Source organism: Melanerpes formicivorus, unplaced genomic scaffold, assembly GCF_026170545.1.
Source record: "Melanerpes formicivorus ecotype bairdi unplaced genomic scaffold, bMelFor1.0.p_v2 SCAF_575, whole genome shotgun sequence".
Taxonomy (NCBI): domain Eukaryota; kingdom Metazoa; phylum Chordata; class Aves; order Piciformes; family Picidae; genus Melanerpes; species Melanerpes formicivorus.
In genome coordinates, this window is record NW_027142927.1 from 30001 (window position 1) to 40000 (window position 10000).

The window sequence follows — 10000 nt, forward strand, 5'->3', positions numbered from 1 at the left end:
GCAGGAGGTAGACGTGCTCCCCGCGGCCGGGCGGGCACTTAGCGCGCGGAGGCTGGAACCGCGGGGTAGACGTGGTCCCCGGGACGAGGGCCGCCTGGTATCGCCCGCCCGGCCCCCAACCCCCCCCCCCCCCCGCGGCGGCGTAAATGAAGAGAGGCAGTCGGCATGAAACCTTCTTTTATTAAGTGTTGTTTTCATCGAGCGTCTTTCATTAAAGGTTGTGTTCTGAAGCAGTCTTTTCTTCAACAGCGCTGTTCTCCGGGGAGAAGGTCTGCCGGCATCTCTAGAAATCTCCCCCCGCCCCTGACCGCCTCCCCCCCCCGCCCCCGTTGCCGGTTTGCGCGGCGCCCCCCCTCCCGACGTTGCCTCTTGCCGCTACCCCCCGCCCCCCCCCCGCTGCCGGTTTGCGCGGAGCCCCCCCTCCCGACGTTGCCTCTTGCCGCTACCCCCGCCCCCCCCCCGCTGCCGGTTTGCGCGGAGCCCCCCCTTCCCGACGTTGCCTCTTGCCGCTACCCCCGCCCCCCCCCCGCTGCCGGTTTGCGCGGAGGCCCCCCTTCCCGCCGTTGCCTCTTGCCGCTACCCCCGCGCCCCCCCCCCCCGCTGCCGGTTTGCGCGGAGCCCCCCCGCCTGCCGTTGCCTCTTGCCGCTACCCCCCGCGCCCCCCCCCCCCGCTGCCGGTTTGCGCGGAGCCCCCCCCGCCTGCCGTTGCCTCTTGCCGCGGCCGCCACCGCCCCCCCCCACACCCCCCGGCCCCCGTTACCGGTTTGCGCGGAGCCCCCCCTCCCGACGTTGCCTCTTGCCGCTGCTGCCACCCCCAGCTCCCCACACCCCCCGGCTCCCGTTAGCGGTTTGCGCGGAGCCCCCCCTTCCCCCCTTCGCGGGCTGCCGCTTCCCTCCCGGGCTGCCCGGCTGCTCTCTAACCCCTGCGACCGAGGCGGCGCTGTTAGGGCGGCCGTGCCGGTGCCCCTTGCCGCAGCTAGCCTCTCGCCGCTGCCCCTCCCGTCCGTCGTCCCCCGTCCCCAAAAACTTGCTGCTCTCCACGCTGGAGCCTGCACGGGGGAGGTTGCGCTCCGCTCCTCCGGCCCTAAAGCCGCCCTCGCCCGCCCCCCGGCTTGCCGCTTGGCTCGGCTGCCCGCCCGCCCGCTAATCCCCCCAACGCCCCCACCCCAAAAACACCCCAGCCCTACCGCATGCCGCTCCCCCTCTCCCCGCTCTCGCTGACCGCTGCCACCCCCCCCCCACCCCTCCCCCCCGAAACAAACCCCCCAGCCCTACCGCATGCCGCTCCCCCTCTCTCCCTAGCCTGCCCCCCCCGCCGTCGCTTGCTGCCGCCGCCGCCGCCGCCGCCGCCGGGACCCGCCTCGGTCTGGTGGCGCGCGCTCGGAGATCCCCGGCTACCCGTCCGTCCGTCCCTCCCTCCCGCCCCGCCCCGGGGGAGGGCCCGGGGCAGCGCGGGCAGGCGGGGAGCAAAAAAAGGCGCGGGCGCCAAAAAACGTCGGGGTCCCGGGGTGGCGGAGGGGGGCGGCGGCGGGGGCGGCGGCGGGTACACGGCGCCGGGTCCAGGGCGCCGGGTCCAGCCCGTCCCGGGGCGGGGACAGGTGGTGTCGTCCGTCCCCGCCCCCGTAACCTGCTCTGAAGCATCCGCTTCCCGCCGCGGCTCGCCCTCCACCCCCCCCGCCGCACACGCAGCTGCCGCTTCCCGCCGCCTCTGCCCCCCGCCCCGGGATCAACCACCCGCCGGGTCCAGCCGGTCCCGGTCCCGGGAACCTGCTCCCGGGGCCAGCCGGAGCCACGCCCCCTCCTCTGACGCTTCCAGCTGCCGCCTCCCCTCCCACCCCCCAAACTCACACTGGCCCTCGCCGGCCCGCCCACACCGCCTACCTGCTTGCCCGCCGCCGCTGGGTGGCGTGCCGGACACTCTCGCACACAGGTACACAGACAGGGACACAGGGACACAGGCACTCAGGCACACAGGGACACAGGGACACAGGGACACAAGGACACAGGGACACAGGCACTCAGGCACTCAGGCACTCAGGGACACAGGGACACAGGGACACAGGCACTCAGGCACTCAGGGACACAGGGACACAGGGACACAGGCACTCAGGCACACAGGGACACAGGTGGCGGGCCGGAGGCCTCTCTCCACTGTGTGGCAGGGGTCCAAGAGCCACCCCAGCCCAACCCAGAGGGTCTTTTGCACCTCTCTAGAGGCCACCCAGAGACCCCAGGCCGCAGCAGAAGCCTCCCCCGCAAGCTCTGCAGGCTTCCGACCCACCCCAGGCCGCAGCAGAAGCCTCTCCCGCACGCTCTGCAGGCTTCCGACCCACCCCAGGCCGCAGCAGAAGCCTCTCCCGCACGCTCTGCAGGCTTCTCAGCCACCCCAGGCCGCAGCAGAAGCCTCTCCCGCACGCTCTGCAGGCTTCTCAGCCACCCCAGGCCGCAGCAGAAGCCTCTCCCGCACGCTCTGCAGGCTTCTCAGCCACCCCAGGCCGCAGCAGAAGCCTCTCCCGCACGCTCTGCAGGCTTCTCAGCCACCCCAGGCCGCACCAGAAGCCTCCCCCGCACGCTCTGCAGGCTTCTCAGCCACCCCAGGCCGCAGCAGAAGCCTCCCCCGCATGCTCTGCAGGCTTCCGACCCACCCCAGGCTGCACCAGAAGCCTCCCCCGCAAGCTCTGCAGGCTTCCGACCCACCCCAGGCCGCAGCAGAAGCCTCTCCCGCACGCTCTGCAGGCTTCCGACCCACCCCAGGCCGCAGCAGAAGCCTCTCCCGCACGCTCTGCAGGCTTCTCAGCCACCCCAGGCCGCACCAGAAGCCTCTCCCCGCACGCTCTGCAGGCTTCTCAGCCACCCCAGGCCGCACCAGAAGCCTCCCCCGCACGCTCTGCAGGCTTCTCAGCCACCCCAGGCCGCAGCAGAAGCCTCCCCCGCATGCTCTGCAGGCTTCCGACCCACCCCAGGCCGCACCAGAAGCCTCCCCCGCAAGCTCTGCAGGCTTCCGACCCACCCCAGGCCGCAGCAGAAGCCTCTCCCGCACGCTCTGCAGGCTTCCGACCCACCCCAGGCCGCAGCAGAAGCCTCTCCCGCACGCTCTGCAGGCTTCTCAGCCACCCCAGGCCGCAGCAGAAGCCTCTCCCGCACGCTCTGCAGGCTTCTCAGCCACCCCAGGCCGCACCAGAAGCCTCTCCCGCACGCTCTGCAGGCTTCTCAGCCACCCCAGGCCGCACCAGAAGCCTCCCCCGCACGCTCTGCAGGCTTCTCAGCCACCCCAGGCCGCACCAGAAGCCTCTCCCGCACGCTCTTCAGGCTTCTCAGCCACCCCAGGCCGCACCAGAAGCCTCCCCCGCACGCTCTGCAGGCTTCTCAGCCACCCCAGGCCGCACCAGAAGCCTCTCCCGCACGCTCTGCAGGCTTCTCAGCCACCCCAGGCCGCACCAGAAGCCTCTCCCGCACGCTCTTCAGGCTTCTCAGCCACCCCAGGCCGCACCAGAAGCCTCCCCCGCACGCTCTGCAGGCTTCTCAGCCACCCCAGGCCGCACCAGAAGCCTCCCCCGCACGCTCTGCAGGCTTCCCACCCACCCCAGGCCGCAGCAGAAGCCTCTCCCGCACGCCCTGCAGGCTTCTCAGCCACCCCAGGCCGCAGCAGAAGCCTCTCCCGCACGCTCTGCAGGCTTCTCAGCCACCCCAGGCCGCAGCAGAAGCCTCTCCCCGCACGCTCTGCAGGCTTCTCAGCCACCCCAGGCCGCAGCAGAAGCCTCTCCCGCACGCTCTGCAGGCTTCTCAGCCACCCCAGGCCGCAGCAGAAGCCTCTCCCGCACGCTCTGCAGGCTTCTCAGCCACCCCAGGCCGCAGCAGAAGCCTCTCCCGCACGCTCTGCAGGCTTCTCAGCCACCCCAGGCCGCAGCAGAAGCCTCTCCCGCACGCTCTGCAGGCTTCTCAGCCACCCCAGGCCGCAGCAGAAGCCTCCCCCGCACGCTCTGCAGGCTTCTCAGCCACCCCAGGCCCCAACAGAAGCCTCTCCCGCACGCTCTGCAGGCTTCCGACCCACCCCAGGCCGCACCAGAAGCCTCCCCCGCACGCTCTGTAGGCTTCTGACCCACCCCAGGCCCCAACAGAAGCCTCCCCCGCACGCTCTGCAGGCTTCTCAGCCACCCCAGGCCGCAGCAGAAGCCTCTCCCGCACGCTCTGCAGGCTTCTCAGCCACCCCAGGCCGCACCAGAAGCCTCTCCCGCACGCTCTGCAGGCTTCTCAGCCACCCCAGGCCGCACCAGAAGCCTCTCCCGCACGCTCTGCAGGCTTCCGACCCACCCCAGGCCGCACCAGAAGCCTCCCCCGCACGCTCTGCAGGCTTCTCCGCCACCACAGGCCGCACCAGAGGATCTTTTGCACCTCTCTGGACGCCACCCAGAGACTCCAGGCCGCACCAGAGGCCCCCCCCCCAACCATTTACAGGCTGCAGTGCCAGCCTAGGCCCCGCTGGCAGCCTCCCTTGTCTGCTTTGGAAGGCCTCCCATCCACTCCAGACCTGCCTGGAGGCCTCCCTCGACTGCTCCCGGGGCCCTCGAAGCCACCCTAGGCCTTTCTGGAGGACCTGCTCGACCGCTCGGGCGGCTTCTGACGCACCCTCGGCCATCCGGCGCCCAGCAGCTCCCAGGGCCAGGCACCGGCCTCCCCCTCCGGCCGCCCCTGGGGCCGGGGGTGGCTCGGACTCGGCGCCCCCAACGTGTCGTCCCGTCCCCCCCCGCCCCGCACCGCCGAACATTCGCTGCAGCCGAGGGCTTGCCGCTCGACGCCTACCCCACCCGCCCAGCCCCCCGCTGCGGCCCGGCGCTGCCCCGGCCGCTGCGCCCCGCCTCTCATCGCTCCCCCCCACCCGGCAACCGGCCGCCGGGCACGGCAAGTCCCAGGGCAGGGAACAGGTGCTGCCGGGACCCCGTGCTGGCTGCCGGCTTCCCGGGGCTGCCCCGGGCACGGACAGGTCGCCCCCCCGCCCCGGCGAATGTTCACCGAACCGGCTGCCGGCTGCCTTCGAGCACCCCCCGCCCCCCGCCACTATCGTCCCCCCCGCCCCCCCTCCGCCTCCGCTGCCGCTTCTCCCCGCACCCCCTCCACTGCCTCCCCCCGCCGCCGGCGAACGAGTCGCCGGATCCGTAGGGTGCCGGGAGCCCGAACGGCGAGCGGCTCCGGCTGCTGCCGGGACCGCGGGGATTCGAGCCGGTCCGGCCGCGGCCGGGACCCCGTGCCGGAAGCCGGCATCCCGGGACGGCCCCGGGACGGCCCCGGTCGCCGGCCGGGTGACGTTCAGCGAAGCGGCTGCCGCCAGTCTTTGGGCCTCCCCCGTGCCGGGGCCGCGGGGCTTCGAGCCGGTCCGGCCGCGGCCGGGATCCGGGGCCGGACGATGGCTTCCCGGGCCGGTCCCGGTCGCCTCCCGGGTGACGTTCACCGAAGCGGCTGCCGGCTGTCTTCGAGCCCCCCCCCCCCCTCCGCCTCCGCGGCCGCTTCTGCCCGCACCCCCTCCACTGCCTCCCCCCGCCGCCCGCGAACGAGTCGCCGGATCTGTAGGGTGCCGGGAGCCCGAACGGCGAGCGGCTCCGGCTGCTGCCGGGACCGCGGGGATTCGAGCCGCTCCGGCCGCGGCCGGGACCCCGTGCCGGAAGCCGGCATCCCGGGACGGCCCCGGGACGGCCCCGGTCGCCGGCCGGGTGACGTTCAGCGAAGCGGCTGCCGCCAGTCTTTGGGCCTCCCCCGTGCCGGGGCCGCGGGGATTCGAGCCGGTCCGGCCGCGGCCGGGATCCCGGGCCGGACGATGGCTTCCCGGGCCGGTCCCGGTCGCCTCCCGGGTGACGTTCACCGAAGCGGCTGCCGGCTGTCTTCGAGCCCCCCCCCCCCCTCCGCCTCCGCGGCCGCTTCTGCCCGCACCCCCTCCACTGCCTCCCCCCGCCGCCCGCGAACGAGTCGCCGGATCTGTAGGGTGCCGGGAGCCCGAACGGCGAGCGGCTCCGGCTGCTGCCGGGACCGCGGGGATTCGAGCCGCTCCGGCCGCGGCCGGGACCCCGTGCCGGAAGCCGGCATCCCGGGACGGCCCCGGGACGGCCCCGGTCGCCGGCCGGGTGACGTTCAGCGAAGCGGCTGCCGCCAGTCTTTGGGCCTCCCCCGTGCCGGGGCCGCGGGGATTCGAGCCGGTCCGGCCGCGGCCGGGATCCCGGGCCGGACGATGGCTTCCCGGGCCGGTCCCGGTCGCCTCCCGGGTGACGTTCACCGAAGCGGCTGCCGGCTGTCTTCGAGCCCCCCCCCCCCCTCCGCCTCCGCTGCCGCTTCTCCCCGCCCCCCCTCCACTGCCTCCCCCCGCCGCCGGCGAACGAGTCGCCGGATCTGTAGGGTGCCGGGAGCCCGAACGGCGAGCGGCTCCGGCTGCTGCCGGGACCGCGGGGATTCGAGCCGCTCCGGCCGCGGCCGGGACCCCGTGCCGGAAGCCGGCATCCCCGGACAGCCCCGGGACGGCCCCGGTCGCCGGCCGGGTGACGTTCAGCGAAGCGGCTGCCGGCTGTCTTCGAGCCCCCCCACCTCCGCCTCCGCTGCCGCTTCTGCCCGCACCCCCTCCACTGCCTCCCCCCCGCCGCCGGCGAACGAGTCGGCGGATCCGTAGGGTGCCGGGAGCCCGAACGGCGAGCGGCTCCGGCTGCTGCCGGGACCGCGGGGATTCGAGCCGGTCCGGCCGCGGCCGGGACCCCGTGCCGGAAGCCGGCATCCCGGGACGGCCCCGGGACGGCCCCGGTCGCCGGCCGGGTGACGTTCAGCGAAGCGGCTGCCGCCAGTCTTTGGGCCTCCCCCGTGCCGGGGCCGCGGGGCTTCGAGCCGGTCCGGCCGCGGCCGGGATCCGGGGCCGGACGATGGCTTCCCGGGCCGGTCCCGGTCGCCTCCCGGGTGACGTTCACCGAAGCGGCTGCCGGCTGTCTTCGAGCCCCCCCCCCCCCTCCGCCTCCGCGGCCGCTTCTGCCCGCACCCCCTCCACTGCCTCCCCCCGCCGCCCGCGAACGAGTCGCCGGATCTGTAGGGTGCCGGGAGCCCGAACGGCGAGCGGCTCCGGCTGCTGCCGGGACCGCGGGGATTCGAGCCGCTCCGGCCGCGGCCGGGACCCCGTGCCGGAAGCCGGCATCCCCGGACAGCCCCGGGACGGCCCCGGTCGCCGGCCGGGTGACGTTCACCGAAGCGGCTGCCGGCTGTCTTCGAGCCCCCCCCCCCTCCGCCTCCGCTGCCGCTTCTGCCCGCACCCCCTCCACTGCCTCCCCCCGCCGCCGGCGAACGAGTCGGCGGATCCGTAGGGTGCCGGGAGCCCGAACGGCGAGCGGCTCCGGCTGCTGCCGGGACCGCGGGGATTCGAGCCGGTCCGGCCGCGGCCGGGACCCCGTGCCGGAAGCCGGCATCCCGGGACGGCCCCGGGACGGCCCCGGTCGCCGGCCGGGTGACGTTCAGCGAAGCGGCTGCCGCCAGTCTTTGGGCCTCCCCCGTGCCGGGGCCGCGGGGCTTCGAGCCGGTCCGGCCGCGGCCGGGATCCGGGGCCGGACGATGGCTTCCCGGGCCGGTCCCGGTCGCCTCCCGGGTGACGTTCACCGAAGCGGCTGCCGGCTGTCTTCGAGCCCCCCCCCCCCCTCCGCCTCCGCGGCCGCTTCTGCCCGCACCCCCTCCACTGCCTCCCCCCGCCGCCCGCGAACGAGTCGCCGGATCTGTAGGGTGCCGGGAGCCCGAACGGCGAGCGGCTCCGGCTGCTGCCGGGACCGCGGGGATTCGAGCCGCTCCGGCCGCGGCCGGGACCCCGTGCCGGAAGCCGGCATCCCCGGACAGCCCCGGGACGGCCCCGGTCGCCGGCCGGGTGACGTTCAGCGAAGCGGCTGCCGGCTGTCTTCGAGCCCCCCCCCCCCTCCGCCTCCGCTGCCGCTTCTCCCCGCACCCCCTCCACTGCCTCCCCCCGCCGCCGGCGAACGAGTCGGCGGATCCATACCGTCCCGAGAGGCCGAGGCGGCGGCACCCAGTGCGGGTCCGGCCGAGGCCGGGACCCCGTGCCTGTCGCAGGCTTCCCGGGACGGCCCCGGAACGGCCGCGGTCGCCGGCCGGGTGACGTTCTCCGAAGCGGCTGCCGGCTGTCTTCGAGCCCCCCCCCCCCTCCGCCTCCGCTGCCGCTTCTGCCCGCACCTCCTTCACTGCCTCCCCCCGCCGCCGGCGAACGAGTCGCCGGATCCGTAGGGTGCCGGGAGCCCGAACGGCGAGCGGCTCCGGCTGCTGCCGGGACCGCGGGGATTCGAGCCGCTCCGGCCGCGGCCGGGACCCCGTGCCGGATGCCGGCATCCCGGGACGGCCCCGGGACGGCCCCGGTCGCCGGCCGGGTGACGTTCAGCGAAGCGGCTGCCGCCAGTCTTTGGGCCTCCCCCGTGCCGGGGCCGCGGGGCTTCGAGTCGGTCCGGCCGCGGCTGGGACCCCGTGCCTGTCGCAGGCTTCCCGGGACGGCCCCGGAACGGCCGCGGTCGCCGGCCGGGTGACGTTCACCGAGGCGACTGCCGGCTGTCTTCGAGCCCCCCCCCCCCCCTGCCGGAGCCGCGGGGATACGAGCCGGTCCGGCCGCGGCCGGGACCCCCGTGCCGGAAGCCGGCATCCCGGGACGGCCCCGGGACGGCCCCGATCGCCTCCTGGGTGACGTTCACCGAAGCGGCTGCCGGCTGTCTTCGAGCCCCCCCCCCCTCCGCCTCCGCTGCCGCTTCTCCCCGCACCCCCTCCACTGCCTCCCCCCGCCGCCCGCGAACGAGTCGCCGGATCTGTAGGGGGCCGGGAGCCCGAGGCGGCGAGCGGCTCCGGCTGCTGCCGGGACCGCGAGGCTTCGAGCCGGTCCGGCCGCGGCCGGGATCTCGTGCCGAACGTCGTCTTCCCGGGACGGTCCCGGGAGGGCCCCAGTCTCCTCCCGGGTGACGTTCACCGAAGCGGCTGCCGGCTGTCTTCGAGCCCCCACCCCTGCCGTGGCCGCGGGGATTCGCCCCGGTCCGGCAGCTGACGGTTCCCTGTGTCGGACGCCGGCTTCCCGGGACTGCCCCGGGACAGCCCCGGTCGCCTCCCGGGTGACGTTCACCGAAGCTGCTGCCGCCTGTCTTTGTCCCCCCCCCCCCGTGCTCTCCCTCAGGCGGGAGGTAGACGTGCTCTCCCTCGGCGAGTAGACGTGCTCTCCCTCGGCGAGTAGACGTGCTCTCCCTCGGCGAGTAGACGTGCTCTCCCTGGGCGAGTAGACGTGCTCTCCCTCGGCGAGTAGACGTGCTCTCCCTGGGCGAGTAGACGTGCTCTCCCTGGGCGAGTAGACGTGCTCTCCCTGGGCGAGTAGACGTGCTCTCCCTGGGCGAGTAGACGTGCTCTCCCTGGGCGAGTAGACGTGCTCTCCCTGGGCGAGTAGACGTGCTCTCCCTGGGCGAGTAGACGTGCTCTCCCTGGGCGAGTAGACGTGCTCTCCCTGGGCGAGTAGACGTGCTCTCCCTGGGCGAGTAGACGTGCTCTCCCTGGGCGAGTAGACGTGCTCTCCCTGGGCGAGTAGACGTGCTCTCCCTGGGCGAGTAGACGTGCTCTCCCTCGGCGAGTAGGCGTGCTCTCCCTCGGCGAGTAGACGTGCTCTCCCTCGGCGAGTAGACGTGCTCTCCCTCGGCGAGTAGACGTGCTCTCCCTCGGCGAGTAGACGTGCTCTCCGCGGAGATCGCGCTTGTCGCCAAGGGGTCGCTGTTGCGCTCTGCCTCCGCCTACGTCATCGTACAAGCCGGCGTGATTTCTGCGACCTGCCGCTGGGCGGAGGTCGGCTGGTTGTGCGCTCGCGGAGCTGACGGCCCTCCAGTTCCGTATATGAGGGAACGAGTGACGCCGAGCACTCCCAGGGCAGCGCTGCCGAGCGGCTGCTCCAAGCCACCCGCCAGGCGGCTGGGCAGGGGTCCGTCTGGCTTCTCGGTGGCTTTCGCCCGGGTCAGAGAGGGGA